This window comes from Cuculus canorus, chromosome 1 (genome assembly GCF_017976375.1).
Source record: "Cuculus canorus isolate bCucCan1 chromosome 1, bCucCan1.pri, whole genome shotgun sequence".
NCBI classification, from domain to species: Eukaryota; Metazoa; Chordata; class Aves; order Cuculiformes; family Cuculidae; genus Cuculus; species Cuculus canorus.
The window spans coordinates 32,047,824-32,070,485 of NC_071401.1; the positions used below are offsets into that span (position 1 = coordinate 32,047,824).

At 40.0% G+C, this 22,662-nt stretch overlaps 1 protein-coding gene and 1 pseudogene across 2 annotated transcripts in view; both read left to right on the top strand.

Annotated features, from left to right (window-relative positions):
- Positions 1 to 6,928, top strand: part of EPSTI1 (epithelial stromal interaction 1) — a 50,930-nt gene extending 44,002 nt beyond the window's left edge. For both annotated transcript variants that reach the window (XM_054079653.1, XM_054079661.1), the window contains exon 11: positions 6,340 to 6,928. The gene's annotated coding sequence lies outside the window, so the exon portion shown is untranslated. The remainder of the gene's footprint in view (positions 1 to 6,339) is intronic.
- Positions 6,929 to 10,033: 3,105 nt separating this feature from the next.
- Positions 10,034 to 22,662, top strand: part of LOC128850941 (uncharacterized) — a 57,740-nt pseudogene continuing 45,111 nt past the window's right edge.

Below are 22,662 nucleotides of genomic sequence, written 5' to 3' on the forward strand. Positions count from 1 at the left end.
CAATTGTCCCCTAATCGATAGGAAACCCATTTTCATTAATTCATCTGCCCTCCAGACATCTTGTGCTTTATTAGGAATATTTATAAGCTGTTATTTCAAGAAGTATCTTCATGAAAGTAATTATTTTCTCTGGTTTTGTTTGTAAATGCCAGGGTGCTCTCCGGGTGGTTGTGTCATTTCCTTTTTTAATGGGAAGACAAATTAATTAATTTCCACTTGCCTTTGTGAGCTACTGCACCCTAGAGAGAACATTGCATCTTGATGTATGCTGTAAAGAAAGTTTTGATGTCCTTTGGGCTGCTATTGTCTCTAACATAAGGATAAACCTTTTAGGATAGGAGGGTAAAAGAATAACTGTTGGCATTTTGAAATCAAAGTTTATTCGATAAGACTTAATCCTCTGTGCCTGGGAACTACTGATCTATCAGCCTCACATCTGTGCTTGGGAAGATCATGGAACAGATCCTATTAGAAGCCATGCTAAGGTACATGGAGGACGGGGAGGTGATTTGAGGCAGCCAGCATGGCTCCATCAAGGGCAAGTCCTGCCTCACTAATGTAGTAGCTTTCTATGATGGGGTGATCACATTGGTGGACATAGGAAAATAAATGGATGTAATCTATCTGGACTTACATAAAGCCTTTGACATTGTCTCTCACAACATCCTTCTCTCTAAATTGGAGAGATATGGATTTGATGGGTGGACTGTTCGGTGGATAAGGAATTGGTTGGATGGTCTCATTCAGAGAGTAGTGGCCGACGGCTGGATGTCCAGGTGGACATCTGTGATAAGTGGTGTCCCTCGGGGGTCCATACTGGGACAAGTGCTGTTTAGTATCTGCATCAAAGATATAGACAATGAGATTGAGTGCACCCTCAGCAAGTTTGCAGATAACACCAAGCTGAGTAGTGTAGTTGTCACACCAGAAGGACAGTATGTCATCCAGAGGGAACTGCACAGGCTGGAGAAGTGAGCCTTTGTGAATCTCATAAGATTCAACAAGGCCAAATGCGAGGTCCTACATTTGGGTTGGGTCAATCTGTGGTTTTGATACAGGCTGGGGTTTGACATGATTGAGAGCAGCCCTGCAGAGAAGGGCTTGGGTGTGCTGGCTGATGAGAAGCTCGACATGAACTGGCAGGGCACACTTGCAGGCTAGAAGGCCAACCATATCCTGGGCTGCATCAAAAGAAGCATGGCCAGCAGGTCAAGGGAGGTGACTGCCCCTCTGCTCCACTCTTGTGAGATCCCACCTGGAGTATCGTGGCTTCAGGGAGACCTTAGAGCAGCTTCCAGTACCTGAAGGGGACTGGCAAGAAAGCTGAGGAGGGACTTTTAATAAAGGCATGTAGTGGTAGGATGAGGGGAAATGGTTTTAAATTGGAGGGGGAAGATTTACATTACTCATTAGGAAGAAATTCTTCATGATGAAGGTGGTGAGGCACTGGAAGAGGTTGCCCAGGGAAGTTGTGGCTGCCCCATCCCTGGAAGTGTTCAAGGTCACGTTGGATGGGGCCTTGATCAGCCTGGTATGGTGGGAGGTGTCCCTGCCCATGGCAGGGACGTTGGAACTAGATGTTCTTTAGGGTCCCTTCCAACGCAAACCATTCTATCATTCTGTGATTCTATGATTCTATAATCCTTACTCAGCTGTGACTTATGACTGAAACAGTTTATTGTAATGGCACAAATGATCAGTTGTGTTTAAATATTAAATCATTTCTATTTTACAAAATAATAACTTTAAAACATTAGCACATTTTTATAGTCACTCCCTTATGAGGTTTGCTTGTGTTCATATATGATGGGATTTGCAGAGGCCAAGTGCTAATGCACGGCAAGCCTGTAACAAAGCCTTTGTTTATTTTTTGCGTGGAAATGGAGCATTGTCAAGGACCCTTTTGTCTATTTTATTAATGAGAAAAGGTCACATGTTGAGTAGATGATATTTATGTGTCTACTCTTTTCTGAAATACTAGTTGTCTTATTGAAACTCTTTGAGCCTTAGTAGAATGTAGAAGGCAACATGATATATTACACCTTCCCATTTCACGTCTCCATTACAGTCGGTGTCATGTGTAAGAATGAGAAATGCTCTCTCAGATGCTGACTCTGCTCTTTCAGTGGACGCATAATTCTAGATTCTTGTTGTGGTAAGCTACTGCCCTGAATACGCAGGTGCAGCATGACAGGAAACCACATTCTCTTCCTTTCCCATATGCCAAACAGGAACTTGATGGATGCTAGATAAATCTGCTTTGAGGAAACATGATTTGTGGATAAAAATATTTTAAATAAACATGGTTTGTGGGTTAGCACTTCATTTAGTTTCTGTAGCATGATCCATGGGAATGTTTCTTTGGAGTATCAACCAGAACTTGATTTATGCTAACAATTTGAGAGGGAGAATATCACACAGTTTACTGTTGAACCAAAGCTCGGAGTTCCCTGAAGTTACAAGGCCAGCATGATGCCTCAGTTTTCCATAAACAGTCAGTCTTTAATGTAGACTTTAATGGGCTTTTAGATGGGTACAATTGCATTCAAAATGCAGGTTTCCCATCACAAAGAAAAAGCTTTGATTTAGCATGGGAATATAATGAATAGAATACTTATATAAGTTGCTTCCAGAGTGCAATCCCCAATGGTTACGTTTGTTTTAAAAAAAACAATGTAGTGTGCTAATTTAGCTTTAACCTGGTTAGTCTATGTATAATCTGAATTGGAAAAATTATGTATTTTTTTCCTAAAATTGGTTGTTGGTTGGGTTTTGGGGAGTTGGTTGTTGGTTTTTTTTTTTGAGACAAATGTGCTAGTCTTTCCTAGCAGAATGATAAATAAGCTATCCAGCAGAAGTATCAGCATCAATAGAAGGACATCAGATGAGTAGGTGCAGGCATGCTGTAGCTGAGTTTAATGACTTACCTCCGACAAAGAAGTCAAACAGCATATGCAGATGTGTTCTCCCTGGCTTGACTTTGAGCTCAATCATTCTTTCCTTTGAAAATCTCATCCTAAAAGAGAGTAGTGGGAGTCTGGGGAGCAGGAGAGGAGACTTTTCACTCTTTCAAATTGTGTGAGATCAAGAAGGGATTGAGGCATCTGAAGATACTTGGAACATGTCTAGATTGATTTTCTTTCAAGCAAAACCAAAATATGTTTATCTCCTGAGTTGATGCACCTGCTATTTATATTGAGTTCAAATTGAAGAAATATTTATCACTAGAACTGGAATCTTGCAGAAGGCTTTACTTGTTAATTTAAGTGGTGTTTCAAAAGACAGGAAAGGGCACCAAGTAATCAAGAAAGTTCCACACAACCGGGTAATTGTAATTTCTTGCACAAATGTGAGATCGTACTGTACATTGAACATTGTAGTGAGCTATGTATTTCTTTTATTTTACCCAGGACTAAAAGTACTTAGAATAAAGGAGGAGAAAGGCAAGAATAATGAATTTGTTTCTTATTTTTAGTACTGATACTGCTGTTAATTTAGCTCTTGTGGTTTAATTCTCAAGTAATATGAGAGGCAATATTTTAAAAGGGTAGAAAAGCCAACTCTGAGAGCTACTGACCTGTCAGCCTCACCTCTCTGCCTGGGAAAATCATGGAACAGATCCTCCTAGAAGCTGTGCTAAAGCACATGGAGGACAGGGAGGTGATTAATGGCAGCCAGCATGGTTTCACCAGGGGCAAATCCTGTATGATCAACTTAGTGGCTTTCTATGATAGGGTAACCAGAGCAGTGGACATGGGAAAAACAACGGATGTGATCTATCTGGACTTCTGTTAAAGCCTTTGATATGGTCCCCCACAACATCCTTCTCTCTAGACTGGAGAGGTATGGATTTGATAGGTGGATGGAAAGGTGGATAAGAAACTGATTGGATGGTCGTATTCAGAGAGTAGTGATCAATGGCTCAAAGTCCAGATGGAGATCCATGAGGAGTGGTGTCTCTCAGGTGTCTGTGCTGGGATCAGTGCTGTTCAGTATCTTTATCAATGATATTGACAGCGAGGTTGAGTGCACCCTCAGCAAGTTTGCAGATGACATCAAGCTGAGTGGTGTAGTTGCCACACCAGAAGGATGGGATGTCATCCAGAGGGACCTGGACAGACTGGAGAAGTGGGCCTCTGAGAACCTCATTAGGTTCTAGAAGGCCAAATTTAAGGTCCTGCACCTGGGTCAGGGCAATCCCCGATTTCAGTACAGGATGGGGGATGACGTGCTTGCGAGCAGCCCTGCAGAGAAGGACTTGAGGGTGCTGGTCCATGAGAAGCTTGACATGAGCTGGCAATATGCGCTTGCAGCCCAGAAGGCCAACTGTATCCTGGGCTGCACCAAAAGCACCGTGGCCAGCAGGGCGAGAGAAGGGATTCTGCCCCTCTCTTCCTTTCTTGTGAGACCTCATCTGAAATACTGTGTCCAGTTCTGGAATCCTCAACGTAAGAAGGATATGGAGTGGTTGGAACGGGTCTAGAGGAGGGCTACAAAGATGATCAGAGGGCTGGAGCACCTTCCTTATGAGGACAGGCTGAGAGAGTTGGGCTTGTTCAGCCTGGAGAAGAGAAGGCTCAGAGGAGATCTTATAGCGACCTTCCAGTAGTGGACCTATGGAAGGTCGGGCCTATAGGACTATGAAGTGGGCCTATAGGAAAGCTGGAGAGGGGCTATTCATAAAGGCATGTGGGGATAGGACCAGGGGGAAAGGGTAAAAACTGGAGAGGGGCAGATTTAGACTGGACATTAGACAGTGGTGAGGGACTGGCACAGGTTGCCCAGGGAAGTTGTGGATGCCCCGTCCCTAGAGGTGTTCAAGGCCAGGTTGGATGGGGCCTTGGGCAGCCTGATTTATGGAATGTCCGTGCCCGTGGCGGGGGGGTTGGAACAGGATGATCTTTAAGGTCCCTTCCAACCCTAACTATTCTATGATTCTATAATTCTATGATTCTATTGTTCTATATTAAAATAAATGCTTTCAACTCTATTTTTGGGGCCCTGCATTGGTGCATACCTATTCTGAAGCATGCTCTTACATAAAGAACTGCAAAACATGTATTTCAAGTCAGAGGAAGTGCTGATGGCATGGAAGGCATCTGCTCAAGGTGTAGTGATATTTAGTGCTAAAACCTCCATAGAGCCGTGTTCTCTGTGTCATGGACTGTGAGTGTATAAACCTGGGCAGCTGAGCAGTGTGGCTGGAGATAGAGGAGAGGATTCTGCAAAGTTTCAGTGGTCTTAAGTGAAAGAGGATGAATTTGTTGTGGGCTGTGCTCTTCCTGCTGTTTCCCATGAGCAAAAAGGGAGTCTATTCATATCAGTGGAGGCTATCTGTAATACTCCACTATTAAATCAGAGAAGTCAAGCCCTCTAGTTTCAAATTACCTTTTCATAAGGCTCTCTTCTGAAAGGCATTCCCTACCCTAATTCCCATTTCCGATATAAACATCTATGCAGAGCCTTTACTTCTAAGCTTGGAGACTTTTGAAGCAAGTTTAGGTACTGACACACATTATTTTTTGTCTTAGGAGATGGCTTTGATGTGGCTAATGCCTTTTTTTTTTTAAGAGACAGGATTTTATGAAGTGGAATTTCAAAAAATCAAACTCAAAAAAGCTCTTCACTTTCAACCCTTCTCCCACAAATGTAGATATTCTTCTGTGGCTTTCTTCCTTATTTTTTGCACCAACAGTTATTTTAGTATTTTTGCAGCAGGGTTGTATTCTGAAGATGGTATCTAAACAATATTGTTGGCCTCCCAGGAGTCATCTTTTCAGTTTTATGAGGAGTAAAATTGTTATTAAAAATTAACTCGAATTCACTAAAGAAATGACAATGAGTAGATAAAGGCAGTTCCCCACAGGGGAAGAAATGAGCATCTTTTGCAGTCCACAGTACTACTAGGTTTTGTAAATTGTGGGCAGCTGAACAAGTTCAATGCACTGGATTATTTGTTATTTTTCGCAGTATCTACAATACCATTAATATATTTACTATGAACTGTACAGGAGTTATGGATGGTTGTATTCTTTTTAAGCTTTATTTTATTGTGTAAGCCTTATTTTATTGTGTATTGTAAAAAAAATTTCAGCTTGCTATGTTACTATAATGTTCAAAGTTATTGATGTCTGCAGATAATTAGCACATTTTGTGAATTAAATTTATAAAAAGATAGAAAAGACTTCATGAATTCTTTACATAATTAAAAGCAAAAACCTGTTGGAAGAAAAGGCAGACTTTATTTTCCAGTGGACTTAATCCTAGTGAAGCTGACTTTGATTTTTGTTTTTGCTGCAAAAGATAATTTTTAATTCTGTTTTCTCCCTCTTGTTACAGGGTAGTGGAGAAACATTCACTTTCATCTGGCCTTGGCCAAATGACCTTGTAAAAGAGCCAAGAAGGCACTCTTTTATCATTGTGATTTTTTTTCTTACCCTGACTTCAGCTTCACGCCCACTTCATGAGCAATCTGCGGAGACTGGTTTCTAGCTGTCATTATTCACGCATATTTGAAGCAGCTGATTATGAAAGTCTTATTTAATTTTTAATAAGAGAATGTGTCATTTTTTTTTTCATAAATTGTTTTGCCTCTTGAAGAACGTAATTATTCTGCTCTTTGGAATCTGAGAAAATGAAGATATTACTGGCTGCAGAAGCTGCAGTAATATCTGTGTTTACTTGTTTTTCTATATCCAGGCAGAGATGTCTCAGAGATTTAGACTAAAGAAGCAGGTAGACGGATTTCTTTTGGAATGAGGAGGAGAAGCGTTGATGATTTGATTTGGGGGTTTTGTTTTGTTTTTGTAAGGGATTTGTGGAGTTGTTTTGCTATTGTATTCAATAGCAGATGAAGAAACAGGTGTGTATTGTAGCCTGGATCTTGTAAATATGTTCTTAGAAAAACATAATACATGAAAGAAATAAAACTTGAGATAACATTGAAATTTATTCAATTTCTCCTATGTCTTTTGTGATATGATATACTAGTTTTTCACCTTGCCTTTTTAGATTGGTAACTTCTCTTACGTGAGTGGGGAAAGCTACTGCAAGGCTAGCTTTATTTTCTTTGTTCTCTTTGTCCATGTAGTCTAATGGAATTTAATTATATCTCCCTGTTTTTACAGACAACATTTTAATGCTTTCCAAAATTCAGATGCATGACCAAGGTATTTCTAACGGAAAGAAGGGTCCACAGTACATGTTAGATAAACCATGCAAACAAGAAAAAGTACAAGTACATCTTAGGCAAAGTTAAAGGTTTCCTGAGCAGTTTTTTCGACATGCAAGCATGACATGATATTTTTCCATGACCATTGCAGTATGAAAGTTTGTAATGGATAACCTGAATTTTTCTTTTGAACCATGGATGTTGCTATGTTTGCTTTCCCCTCTGGGGCTCTGACTTTCTGGCGTTGCCCTTGGCTCTCTTTGCCTCAGGGAATTGCTCAGATCTCTCATAATACTACCCAGATGATGTTAATAGGAAATGCTTAGTAGCACTCTGTGGTTTAACCTTTTTTTAGGTCTCTCACATGTTGGAAGACTTTTGCATACCTACACTATGCCACTGTATTGCAAGTGGTTCTTGGCTGTGCTATCAGACTGCTGCTTTGGAAATTAAATTCATATCTTCCTCCAAGAACTCCCTCACCCAGTGTCCTTCGGTAGATATCAGAGCTGAGGCTAAATGTCTGCAGAGTGGCATATATGTACCTGCATGCACATATATTTTAAAGGAAATGTCTTTGCTTTAATCAGATCTTTGTATTGTACTCTAATCAGACTAAGACTTGCAGGTCATCTTTTTGAAGTAGTGAACCTATAGCCCCTCCGCACTTGACCTATGATACCCCTAGACCCCTCTGATAAAGGCTGAATTGGAGGGGAAGTCACCATGGGCAGTGACAAGTTAAAATTTCATTGTGATTGTGCTGCTGTGTTTCCATATCCAAAGAAAAAAGGACTTTTTATTTATCTGCTACTTTCAATTCAGGAGTAACGACGGCAAATCACCTTGAGTAACCTCTTCCATTAAGCTTGTCTACTTTCTTTTGGCTGTCTTCAAAGACGAAATTTGATCACAATCTTCAAAGTGCTTCCCCTTGTCCAACGTTTCAATCTCTTATTGGAAATGCTTTCTACAAACTATTTCAGACATTAACTATTCCAGCCCTTTTAAATGGAAAGTATCTATTTTTTCCTCTCTTATCTTTCTGAACAGAACAAACAGATCTATATGAACAGTGGCCCAGGAACTGTCTTTGAGAGCTGCAACCCGCAATGGAGACGATAAGAAGTTACATGAATCTATGAATTGATATTAGTGGGATGTCTGGAAAATGCCATTCTTATCCTGTTGGAAAGCTTCCAGTATATGAGAATTACCACCTCCCCACACATACATCCTGCCACAACTTTAAACTTGAAACAAAGGGGTGTTATGACATCTTTCTATAAGGGTTAGAGCAAAGTTAGGAAATGATAGTTGAATGAATTTGCTATCTACCTGTTAGATTAAACCTTTGTTAAAAGTTTTCTATTACAAATAGGTTCCTCAAGTTATAACTTTTGTTTTGAAATTTTTTGTTGTTTCAATGTTATCTGCACTGATGATCTTGCAGATGATCTTTCAGAACAGATTTCCAACAGGGAGCAGTATGGTGCTGGAAGTTACAAGATGAAACCTCCTTGCTTTTTCATTGCTGAGATAAACTCATTTTAACAAACTGACTAAACCATTATGATCAGCTATTCTGAATTCTGATATAACTTGACAGCAAGATTCCTATGTTTAGATTTTGTGGTCTGCCTAAAACAAACTACCTTCCTATGAAGAAATGCAATGTTTCTTTAAGGACTTACAGGGTTGATTCTACATTCTGAACCTAAATTTTTTTCTGATGGTTTAACTATCCCTGCTTTTGAAAACATCTACCTGACTCCTAGTTCAAACATGCCAAGTTTCAGGTATATGTTATTGAATTTTCTTAACCACTTGGCTGGTAAATGTAAGAGTTTTCTACTCTTGAGGCTCTTATTTTTTTCAATGTGCATATTTGGACAGAATCATTCCATTTGCAGTCCTTGCTCAGCTTTTATTCTTAAAAATACCCCAGATTTACTGAAAACGTCAGATACAATAGGATTCGGTACATCTTCTTTTTGTTATGTGCCCTCTGCCCAGACACTCAAGCAGACTATTATTGGCTACTGGAAAGGGATTAGCTTACATTTTATGATATTCATAAATGTTCAGTTCACTCCTCTGCTTCAAGAAATCCAAATCCCTGTCTCCTGTCTTGGAGGATATATTAACCACTGGGCTCCTTAGAGTAGTTCTCAGCACCAAAGCTGCGATGGCTCTTCTGCTTTATGGAAGAAAGTAGAAATTCTTGTGAAGTCTGAAGGCACAAGTCTTTGTCTATTTTATGAGCGGGATGCTCCTGGTGTGGCCCATGCCATGACTGCTCCCCATTGTAGTCTTCCCTAAGACTTTCTCACATAGCACACTCACTCCTTTACACTCCCAGATATTTGTTTTCTTTAGTCCTGCTCCTGGAGTACTGATTGTCTGGCAGAAATCGCTTTTGCTCCCTCTGTTAAGCACTCCTCCTCCTTTCTCTTCAGCCATACCCCCTTTCTTGTTGAATCCCTCTACTTCACCGACTGAATTGAATGACATGCCCATAATCCATGAATTCTTTCATGACACTCTTGACTCGTTCAACAAAATCTTTCTCTGCTATATCTGTCCAAAGAACAGATGGACAAAATATTATTGCTATTTGTTGCTTCAATTTATTTTTTATCTTTGTAATCATGTCTCTCTCATTTCTGAAAGGCAGATGTGTTTTTCTGACTCCTCTCTATGTCCTCTACTTAACCCATCCTTTACCATCTTGGCATGGGGCTGCATTAGGAAAAGCACTGTCAGTAGATTAAAGGAGGTGATCCTTTCCCTCTACTCGGCACTAGGGAGACACATCTGGATTGATGGGTCCATGTCTGGACTCCCCAGCACGAGAAAGACATGGACATGCTGGACTGTGTCCTGCAAAGGACCAAGAAGATGATGAAGGAACTGGGTCATCTTTCATATGAGGATAGACAGAGAGCTGGGACTGTTCACCCTGGAGATAATAAGACTCAGAGGGATCTTACCCATGTGGGTAAGTATTGGAAGAGAAGGGGTAAAGCAGATGGAGCCACACTTTTCTTAGTTCCTAATGACAGATCAAGAGGCAATGGCGCAAGTTAAAATACAGAAAATTCTGTCTAAACACGTAAACTCCCCTATTTTTTTTTTTACTGTGAGGGTGATCAGGCACTGGCACAGATTTCCCAGAAAGGCTGCTGAGTCCCCATCCTTGGAGATATTCAAACCCAAACTGGACAGTCCTGAGCAACCTGCTGTAGATGACCCTTCTCTGAGTAGGGAGATTGGACTAGATGACCTCCAGAGGTGCCTGTGAACCTCACCTGTCCTGTGGTGATCTCCTAATCTGTCCGTAGCTATTTTTGTTTTCTGCTATCACTCATTTCTTTCCTGAGACTGCATTTTCAACTTCCAGCTCACAATCCAAAAAAGTTGTTTCATCCTGCAGATGTAAACCAAATTTTTTGTGCCCCAAATAATTTTAACTGCTTCCAACTATTTTTTAATTATAGTTTGTTTACAGTAATTATACACTTTTAAAATTATTTTTTAAGAAATATTTTGAAAGAATAACTCAAACTATTTCTTTTTCTCTAAATCTTGGAGTCAACTCTTTGTCTCAAGCCTCCATTCTTGTTAGCAACGGACAGTCCTCTTGAAATCTATCCTTGGTGGCTCTCCTCCAGCTCTCCACTTGATCCCGTGGGCAGCTTTGGGTAGCTTTGCAGGACAGTGAACACTAGCTTTAGTGCATCTGAGATCTGAACTGCTCACTTCCCTCCTTCACTTGTGGAGAAAGAACTTGTAAGTAAGTGTCTCATCTTACCTGGAATAAATGCTTTTTCTTGTCCTGACCTTAAAGGAGTCACCTCAGCCCTGGCAATCATGGGCAGACACTCAGCACATGCCAATATTGGCACTGGAGGGGAAGAATTCACTGTGGCTGAGGTGAGGTAGAAATACAAGCTTGAACATCAGCATCAGAGAAAATTCACTTTATCTCCTTCAGTCTCATTAAAGGCTTTCCGAATTTCAAATCATTCTAGGGATCTCATCTGAACTCTCTCCAGTATGCTTTCATTAAAAAAGAGGGGGTTCTTTTCTTGCCAACACTATTATTTTTTTTTTTTCACTTACATCCCACATTCCCTAGTTTTTTTATCTTTACACTTAGCTCTTTAATTAAAAGAATGTAAGCCCAGACTGTCCCGCTGTTTGGATGTCTCTAGAAGCTGTCTTTACCTCATTCAGTTACTGTCAACCACAGCTTTTACCACCAATTTCTCTTGCCTTCTCTCCCCATCCATGGACTCCTCTGAACTACATTTGGGTGAAAAAAATTCCATGAGAAATGTTATTCTTGAAAGATCATTCCCATTTAGTATTTTCTTTTAAAATCTCTCTAGTAAATTTCTAATTTGCTTACCTAGGCTTTGAAGTTTGAATAGTGCTTTTATTTAAATAAGAAAGTCATACAGCCTTGTATAATGCTGCTGTTCTGACAAATGCACATTTTGTCTAACTAGTAATCTCCCCCAAAATGCAACATTCATCTTTCATGTTTTGTCTTTCATTAAACCATGTTGTCTGGTATTAATTATGCTGTTCACCCTTAATTTTCATTGAGCACATTCTATTTTGCCTTCTTGAGATTTTGCCCTGGGTAAGCATTAAATTGACAGACCTATGGTCACATTTTAAGCCCATTGTCCTTTGGAAATATTGAAAAATTTGTTTCCTGTCTTCTCTGTTCAATCTTTTGGACAGTCACCGTATCTCAGAGGATTTACCCAGTATTCTACTTCGAAAACAGCAGTTTAACAATCTCATCAGTCAATATGTTTACAGCCAGTGGTCCAAGTTTATTATCCCACTGCTTTACTAAAGGAATAAAAAAATATATATTTCCCTATTCTAATCTGGAAATAGTTATCTGTCTGTTTCTCAAAAATAAATAAGAATTTGTTTTGTTATCGGAAGTGAGGATTTTGCACTTTCGCTTTTTCTTTGGCACTGTGTTTGTTATTGAGATAATCTGTGGAGGTGGCAGAATTTCTTTGCTGGTGCTTCTTGTCTTACATTCTTTGGTCTCTGCCCGGAGTGGGGTGTTTCCCTGGAGGTAGGCCATGGTAGCACTAGCCTTCAAAATCATAGAATCTTCAAATCATAGAGTAGTTTGTGTTGGAAGGGACATTTAAAGGTTATCTAGTACAAACCTGCTTATGATGAGCAGGGACTTCTTCCAGTAGGCCAGGTTGCTCAGAGCCCCATCCAACCTGACAATGAATGTTTCCAGGCATGGGGCATCTACCACGTCTCTAGGCAACCTGTGCCAGCAAGTCTGGTGCTATAAGGCCGTTCCATTATGTGGACATCCCACAGAGCCATGTAATAATAAACTGAGCCTGTCTGATTCTTCTAATGTCACTGTCCACAACTGGAAGAAGAGGGAGAAAAAAAAATCAGTATTCTAGATTCCCTTACCAACTGTCCCAAAGCCCTGAAGTCTCTTTTATTAGCCCTTGGACTATTCATTGCAGCTTCATCATGACCCACATGGAAGAGTATGTGGACCTTGGCCCCTTAACAGGAAACATACTCCAGTGCCAGCAATTCCCAAACTCCACTTCGGTTACGGGTTTTCCCAGAGACTTTGCTTTCGCAGGGCTTGGTACATGACTGGCAACTGCTGGAGAAGCACAGATCTCATTTTTGTAAAATTTGATCCTCACAGCAGATAAAATTTTAGTAGCCACCCTCCATATTTATTCTTGGTGTATCGCTGATACCAAAGATTTCATCTAACTGTCATTTCAAAGCTTTGGCCTAGCAGACAAGATGGAGACAGACAGGTCTGCTCATCATTACCATCCTCTCAGTTACAGCCAAAAGTCTTCTGGTTGGTTCAATTGCATTTATTAAATGCAAAACCAGGAAAAAAACCCCAACATTTATCACCTTGAGCATCTACAGTTTCCTCTTTAACATAGGGTGCCCTATGCTATTTCAGTTTTGCTCTGCTTTTGTAGAGAGACTCTATTGCTATTGACTCTTTTTTTTTGAAAAAAAGGAAAAAAGTTGTAAAAGGCATGTTGGAATACTAGTGTCTTGATTTGAAGCTGAATTGCTTCCTCCTTCTTCATGGAGAATCTGGAAAACAGATGTGCTGTTGTAGCACATCTTGAAGGTCAGCAATTGCTAGCACAGCAAAACAGAGACTAGAGCCTTCAGTCCTAGAAATTGGGCTACTTATCTTTATTCATATATCTGATCCAACCCCATTTTAATGAATAAAAACATCTTGCTGCGATGAACTAATCTGGACTTTTTACTGGAGGTAAGTGGATTGCAGCTTCAAAGCTGTAATATATGAGGAAGTTGCTTAGGTGTCACCTGTTTTGCCCCATTTCTTTTTAAACTGAATAAACCGGAAAAAAAAACAACCCAAAACAACAAAAAAAAAGCCGAAAACTCCAAACCCAAATGACAAAACCAAACTAAACAAAAATAAAACAAACTCTTTATCCTCTCCTCCAGAGAAAAGAAATCGTTGAATTTGGTAGGCTGGACATTTTTTTTTATTAGCCTTTTTTTACATGACTTTTCAGAAGTTCTGCAGTACCTAGTCACAGTGGATCAATTCTGATGAATCTTCTGTTCTCCTGAACTTTTATGTTATTTATATGTGAGATCAAAACTTGATGTGCCAATTACTTTACTCTTTAAATCAATGCCTCTCTTGTCTGTCTTTCAAAAAAAAAAAAAAAGACTGTATGAAGCAATGATTCATTCTGCTTTCTCTGTTTAATCTGGTGAAATGCATTGCTTGTTCTTTATACACAGAAGTATTGGAAGTGAAATAGGTTAAACTGATAGGAAGGAAGCCTAATCATGAAGATTAACTAATTTAATAAACAGATTCAATGTAGTCATTACTTTAAGTTGCAGCTCCTTTCAACTTCAAGTGGAATAGCAAGCACTTGGGTCTCCTGCAGGTTACTTCTCTGGTGTCACAAAATGGACAGCTTGTAAAACTTAGGAGTGAGTAAGTGGGCTCATGAACAAGTAGTGAAAACAAATGCTACTGTGTTTACTTTTTGCAAAATCTATGATTCATAGAGGATATTTTGCTTACTGATTCGAGTTTCAGTTTAACATAGGTAATGGTAATCTCTATAGCAGTCTTTTATTGTTGTGAGGCAGAATAAACTGAAAAGGTAGGTGGAATGCAAATATAGAGGTGGTGCCGACAGACCACGTATTAGGCTTGCAGTTTGCATGTGGAGAGGAGAAATGAACACAAACTGGTACTGCAGAAGCAATTTATTTTCTGTTCCAAGGAGTGTCTTTACTGAGGGAAGGGTTCTTTTTTTTCTGAGCTGTCTGTAGGACAGACCTCTGGAGCCATCTGGTTTGGGGATATCCGACACCCAAGATGAAACATTCTCTGAGGATATCTGTCTGTCTTTGCTGTCTATGGAGAGAACACAAATGATCACCATAGATTGTGTTCCTAGTTTTTGGGTGATGTGAACCCCAACTACAACAGCTTGAGAACCAAATAAAGTGACTGACTTGCAACATATTCCCATATTTGAAGCTACACGGGTAGTCTTCAGACCTTCATAAAAAAATCGCTTTCACAAATAAACAGAAAGGATTTCCAAGAGATTACAGTACTCCATACTTCAGCCCATCAGTTATCACAAGTCTGTCTTTCAGGCAAATACAGGGATCACAGTTTAAAATGGAGGTCTCAGTACTCATTGATATCTCCTATCTGAAATTATATGTTGATAGTTGCGGCAGTCCAAGCTTAAGGGTTATGGAAGGGTCAGCTGAAATTAGAAGACTATTTTGTGAGTGCACAGTGCTGTGCATTGCTGTTCACTGGGAGTCGCTGACCCAAAAAGGCTTTGTTTAAACAGGCAAGGCAGAGGGCAGGGGAAAAAAAGAATGTAATACACAAACAGAGTGATGGCTGGCAAACAAGAAATGAATTCTCGGATACATTTATTAATTATCTAATTCTTCAGGAGTTTATTAGAGAGGATTAACTCAACAAAGGAAATAAGGGCATCATAAAATAATATAATCATAGAGCAGTAGAATGGTTTGGGTTGGAAGGGGCCTTAAGGATCACCTAATTCCAGCACCCCTGCCATGGGCCGGGACACCTTCCAGTAGATCAAGTTGCTTGAGGCCTCATCCATTCTGGCCTAAAACACCTCCACGTATGGGGCTTCCATGAATTCTCTGGGCAACCTGTTCTGGTGCCTCACCACCCTCACAGTAAAAAAATTCTTTGTAATACCTAATCTAAATTTACCCTCTTTCAGCTTAAAACAGTTACCCCTCATTCTATCCCCACACTCCCAAACAAAGAGCCCCTCCCCAGCTTTCCTGTAGACCCCCTTTAAGTACTGGGAGGCTGCTATAAGGTCTCCCTGAAGCCTTGTTTTCTCTAGGCTAAATGAGCCAAATTCTCACAGCCTGTCCTGTTTCAGACCCTCCTCTGGACTCACTCCAGGTGATCAAGAAGGTGAAGAGGAACTTGGCACAGAGGGTGACTAGTGTGGGACAGAAGAGAGCAGAGGATCTTGTAGCTGAAATTAAATGGTTGTGGAGACAGCATGTGAGCCACCAGCCAGCATAAATGCTTTTGTGGTCTCAGGAAGGTGGCATCTGCCTAGAGCTGCCTTCCGTCAAGTCTACATGGCTTGAGGGGTAGAAAGAAATTGGCTCAGAGTATTATGGTTGTTTGAGAGTTGGAGTGGCACCACTCAGTAGCTTTGGAGTGGGATTGCCAGGAGGGAGATCTGACCATGGCTAACTGGCACCTTTCTGCTTCTTTCCTTTCTATAGCCTGAAGAGATGCCTCTGCCATCGATGGGCTTTCATTCTCATCCCAAGTAGGAGGCACCAAGGCAGGGTCAGGCCTTGAGAAGATGAAGCGTTATGGCTTTATTGTTGCTAAAAATCATCCCTGAGCCACCTTGCTTCACTCGGCTGCTGTTTGTCAGGCATCTGTTTGAGGGAGACAACATCACCCATAAATACCTAGTACCAGTACTGAGGTTTATATCACTCAATACACTATTTCATCCTAAAAAGACCACACAGGCCTCTAAGATACCTTGAATCTGACAGCATTTTAAATAAATATGTATGGTCAGATCATAAACAGGGGTAAATCAGCATGGCCTCAGTGAAATCGAGTCCTTTAAACTGCACATGAATTACATTTCTTGGTGTGAGCAATCCTGACCGGCTGAGTCTTATGAATTGTGAAAGAACTGCACAGATCTGGTCAGGCTGGGGGGGTTTGCAGACACTCCCTATGGCAGATTAGGCTGGCAACATACTTAATCCTGGGAATCCTTTCAGCATGCTGCAGCCTGTTGCTACCGCACCTCCTAAACCCACCAACTGTGCGTCTGCTGAGGGTGCCAAAGCAGTGCAGTCACGTACATCACTAAAGGAGGTATTGGAAATGCCCAGCAGGGTCAGCAATATGCCAAGACACTGCCTGATCTCAGTGACAGTTAAAGCCCACAGATGAAGGCAGAACCAGCTCACTGTGTTTAATTGCAAAAAGACATTAACTGCAGAGCTGTGAGGACAAAGATTTGGCTGTTATGTTCAACCCTTCCACATGTCAGGGAAGAAGGCCAATAGTACTATATGCTAGCAGCTCCCAGTAGTGACAAGTTAGTCTTTTCCTTGGACATTTCTTTACTAATGGATCTATGAAGTGTTTTCCTACTATAAGAGGGTACAGTAGCCTGTCAAAGTTGGTCAGCTGTGCCAAAACCTATTCAAACATGCTACAAAGATTTTCTTCAACAATTTCCCCAAGCTCCCAGCAAATGTTTAATCATTCATTCACCAAAGACTGCATTCCTCAAGTGTTAAGGGGCCAGTAAAAGTCTACCATAAACTTTTATAATGAGCTGCTGTACTGAGTGTCCAGCAGTCTGACTTTCTCTGTTACCTGGCCTTGCCTGTGTATGGATTGGACCCAATCTCTTCTGGGGTATCCATGTCTGTCGCTACAAATACATCATGCTGAAGTTTATTAATCCACTTTGCTCAGCTCTGCCACCCTGGACTGCATGGCAGCATTAGTTGTGTTCACTCAGTACTTCCATTTCTTATTGAGTGATGATTACATCTACGCAGCAGGAACCAGTGAGTCATCAAAGGGTATAAATTCCAGGCTCTGTTTAAATGCTAAAAAGGTGGTAAATCCGTGATGTATGAACTGCTAAACTCTTCTATGGTTGGGAAAGTAATATGCTATAAACAGGATTTATTTTCAATATATTAAAAATTTCTTGAGCATTCTGCCGATAAATATCACAAGGGACTGAATTCTTATTGTGCTGCAATTAAAATGAATGTTTCAGAAACCTCTGCCCCAGCTGACAATAATGACAGTGGAAACAGGTGAGGAAAATAAAAGATAATGAAACTGGACCTGAGTTGAGATGTCACAAAACTAACTCTATTCCGTATGTGCACAAGGTCTGTTTAGAAATATTTAATAGTAAACATGTAACTATTATTACACTCCTAAATTAATCTTTGCTGACAGTGAATGGTTCATTACTGGTTACTCAAAGGCAGAATTTAACACCAAGCATACAGCTTGCCAAAACCTTTCAGCTCAGGGACAACAGTCTTCAAAAGACGACAGTGACAAATATCCCACACATTTAGTCCAAAAGGTCTTTGGATGCAGCTCTGTGATCTTTCAAGGGGGACTTCAAAAGAGCTTTCCAGTGGAAGCGTAGGCCGAGGTGCCCCACAGGGCTCCACCCATAGTGCAAGGGGAGCTGTGCAATCAAGTGTGCCTATGGCATTGGCATTAAGTCTGTTGGCAGCCCTCTTTGCCATCGGGGTGGCTGGAAGGCATCCATATGTCTGGGAGCTGAGCAAGTCAGGGAGCACCGTATGCTCCCGCCTGCTGTTAAAAAAAAAAAAGGATATTTTTTAAAAAAGTGTTGATTCACTCTTTGAGCAGAAATAAGCTTTTACTATTAATATTTAGTTTGACCACCAGTGCCTAGTTGCTTCTGTTGTAGGGTTCTGCAAAAATGCAGCAGAATAAAGAATGTTTAACCTAAGCTGGCACAAGGAAAACTTCCGTCTTAAAACTGTGGAAGAGAGTCACTGGATGTACGACCAAGGAAATCTGTCAGAAAACATCTTTGTCTTGGAATAAAACAGCCAGCTGGGACCAATACCAGAAGAGACATAAAGTACTTTTTAAGATAAAACAACCAAACATAAAAACTCATTTGATTAGTTACAATGATAAGGGTGTAAAACCAGTAGAAATAATTAAATAAGCAGATTCTTATGTTCTGTGGTCTAAATAAAATGCTTATAAGAAACAAATGCCTTTGCAGCCTAATAATAGCAGGAGATCAGGAAGAAGTATATCAAAACTAGCAAGGAAGTCCTGAAAGGAAACGAAGAACTGAAAGTCATGTGAAGGTAAAGGAAAGAGAAAGGAGCCAACATGAACAACCAGACTAAGATTGAAATTCAGTGCTGCTCAAGCCTTCAATAACAAGTTCTATGAGCAGGAATGAGGTATGATGTATGGCTCAGAGCTCTTGCAAGTCTTTCTTCCGCATCCCTGGGAGATAAAACGTCATTCAAGGTCCATCTTTGGAAGAAGTCTTGTAAAAACAATTACACTGAAAAGATATTGGTCAAAAGGCCTATATGCTTTCAAAAGACGAGTATCCATCTTGTTTTACTGACTCTTAGCATCAACTAGCAAAAATGCAGTTGTTTAGTAAGTGCAGTGATACGATTTTAAAATGCTATAGAAAGCTTTACAAACTTTCCTGAAGTAAAGGACAGAAGTGAAAGAATAGAGGAAGAAGGCAATACCTGGAAGATAGAACGAGCATTTATATTGGTAGCAAAGCAATGATACCCAAGTATTTTCCATAGAAAGCATATCACTATGCTGGGACAATGAAGAAGAGAGGCTTTTTGTTATGGAGGAAACATAAATGTCTTCATCTACTTTTACTAGTGCGTAAATCTAGATACCAACTGTATTGTAGAACAAGCTACGGGACTTACTAGTTTTAATGAATTGTAATAACATCCAAAAATCCAGTCTAATGACTTGAACTATGCTCATTTCTTCACTCTGTAACGGAAATACACACATAAGAAGAAGAGAACGGAGTTGCTTTGATACTGCTAAGTAAAGAAGCAGTGCAGCCAAAGGCAGGAACTATAAGGCATGAAATAGATAATATACTGCCAGGAGACAAATGACAAATGTCTTATCCTTACCATGAAAAAGAAAAAGGTAAAAGAAAAGAACTCACTGTTTTGACATGACTTCATCTAGGTGAAACTCACCTTAGGACAATGATGCTAAGCAGCAGTCCCAGATACTCATTTTCTATAACAAGCCTGGGAAGCAGAGCTCTTGACTGATAATTGCTTATTGTGTATATAGTATTCCAATTGTGGACAATACTTTTATCTCAGCTAAATTTTTTCATGGAAGCAGTGAACTGTCACCCTGACTTGTCGCTTGAATAACTTTTCATCATTGTGGGCATTTTTATTTTGTTATGATGAGATTTATAATTGTTTCAGTACAAAATTTAAATTTCCATTTTCTACTTCTGCAAATTCTTAATTTTCCATCTCTTTCTAGCTAACCCACAGGTAGGATTAATCTGATTCTAAAAATAAATCACTTGTTACCCTTGGCTCCTTTTGTTGTAGTAAAAAATGTATCTTTGTTGGGTGACAAATCTTATCCTAAAGTAAGTTTTTAATGTAGGTAATTTTAAATTATTTCTGAAGACCCAGCTCTTTTTGTTGGCTACTGAAGGATTGTCGTGGGATTAGTTCAGCTTTAGAAATCTGCTCCTGGACTGTGAAAGCAGGCTGGATTGGATCCCTTGAAAATCATGAGACCTTGATATTCTTCTGTGGGTTACGGGTCATTGGAGCATGATGAAAATGCATCAGAAATCAGTGGGCAGCATCTAGAAGTCCAGATAATGCTAGTCCTATAAGGCGCTTCGCTTTGTTCTCAGTGATAACAAGCAGATGACTTTACATTGATATCTGTAAACGTCAGATCAGACTGCAGGGAGCCTACAAAGTCAAGAATCCTGCATGAGACGGGATTTCCCCAGAAATGCTGGGGAAAAAAAACATGAACCCTATAGTAGGTAATAACAATGAAGACTTTCAAGAATATTGCTTTAGAAATTGTGTGCATTCAAATGTGTACCTTTGTTAGGCTGGATTGGATACAATGGCTATATCATGTTAGCAAGGGGTTTTGCTCAATAGAATCAGATTTTTACTGCAAAACTATTTTTGCTGGGCAATGCACACCATCCTTATTTTCAGTGTTTTGACTATGGACTAACTGCAGATTGAAGGCACACTAGTGATTATGACTTGTTGGAGGCATTATATGAGTCTTTAGCTTCATCTGGAAAGGATATGATCCAAGACTATTCTGAAATATGAGCCCCAGTGTGGTGACTGACACACTGAGGAGATTCACTTCAAATGTACACTGTTTATCTGAATGAAAGTACTGAGGTAGGCACTCCCAAAATTTCAGTTCTATTGAAAATCTCAAACCTCAAAGAAAACATTTATGCAGAATCAGAATGAAGAGCCAAAGCACCTCTTTCCTTTTCCCATTTCTATGGTGTTTTATTTCAGAAAAACTGGGAACAATTCATTTTTTTTATAATGATGAACAAGCTCCCTAGATCTACAGGAACAGAAAGGCAGAAAAGAAGGTAGAAAAGCAGAAGCAGGAAGTCTTCTCTACCCACAGTGCACAGACGACTCCTTTGTTTGGGAACTCTTACGGTAGCTTGCCTGGGAATGCGGTCAAGATGCAGGACAAGCCTCAGGTGTAAGTTTTGTTATATGCAACACGTCCTCACCATGTCCTTTTGAGTTTATTGAATTTTTTTGACATGTGTTTAAAAATCTCTATTTATTTAAACACTACTAAATGTAAAATCACCCCTCTAGAAATAAACAGAGCCCAAACAGACTAGATGAGTGTCATACAAAGCAATAACTTTGAGAAAGCATTGGATATCATGTTAGATATCCTTGTGAGACAAACAACAGTCATCCCTTTGTGGTCTCTCCTTGGGAGAATGGCTGTCTGTGTGACACACATTTAGTGCATATAGATGCTGGAAAGTGGTTCCTACCCTATCTCTAGAATTGGGAAGATTGTCATGGGTATCTGGTCAGATCCTGTTGTCACTGCTTTTGAGAAAATGACATTAAAAAAGAAGTCAAAGTTCAGAAAAAAACCCTACAATAGATATGAAGCCTGAAAGATGCATTTCAGGATGACAGGCTGAAGGCATACCATCTTCATTGTTTGTTGAGAAGCTGAAGGGATGACTTGTTAAAATTCAATGAGCTCTACTGAAAAGAGAAAATATAGGAGAGCCATCTAGTTAAGTATAGAAAAGAACCAAGGACTGAACATTAGGAAACCTGGATGAAATCACATTGAAGACTAACTGTCAAGGCCAAGAAAGGAATATCTACAGCAAAAAAGATAAGGAGGAAAAGACAGGTGTCAAATATTGCAAGAAGTTTTACTCTAGTTCCAAGATAATACCTTTGTGGGAAGATGTGTTCTCAGGAAAGTGACTTCTTTGTGTACCTTTCCTCCAAGGTGTTCACATATTTTAAGCTTTTTGCCTGTAAATCACTGTCTGAGAGAGATGCCTATTGGACTAAAGCTGGAGAAGCATTGGAGACAAATCAGTAAAGTCTTCATCATTCCAAGTCATTAAGAGAAACTATGTGGCCTCCTAAACAAATGCATTTCTTAATCCCCCAGGGGAGGCAAGTTTTTGTTGTAAACCTTTACAAAAAAACGTTAATGTTAACCAATTCGGTATTAAAGCTCTTAGATGTGGCAGTAGCATCTGGGAGGATTTAGGCTATGACTAATGCATTTCCAGTTCCCATTGTGACCATCTAGGAGAAATTATGACCCCAGAGGTTGAAAAACGTAGCCCTAGTTTAACTAAAAATGTAAGGGGATGGACGGATAGGGAATAAGCATGCTATTCAGTGTAAACTTGTGGCCTTTGTTGGTATATAGGAACTCATTGAATTCTTTTTTCCCTTAAAATTAGGAATTATTCCAGGAAACTCGAGAGCTGAGCTGTGTTTGCCACATATCCACAACACTGTTAATGTGGAAAAGTAAATCATATGAATTGGAAAAAGCAGGTGAAGTAAGCCATAGCAACTCCTTGACCTATGCTCCTTGCCTTCTAAATTGTTGCCTTCCTCTATCATAAACATGGAAGGGAAATGCTGGTATGATCCAAAATTCAGGTATTTTAATGCATTCCCTGGCACTGGTTTATGGATTGGAGATACTTCTTCTCTGCTGAAGTTAGCACAGGCTTATGCACCATGAAGAATACAATAGAAATAATAAACAA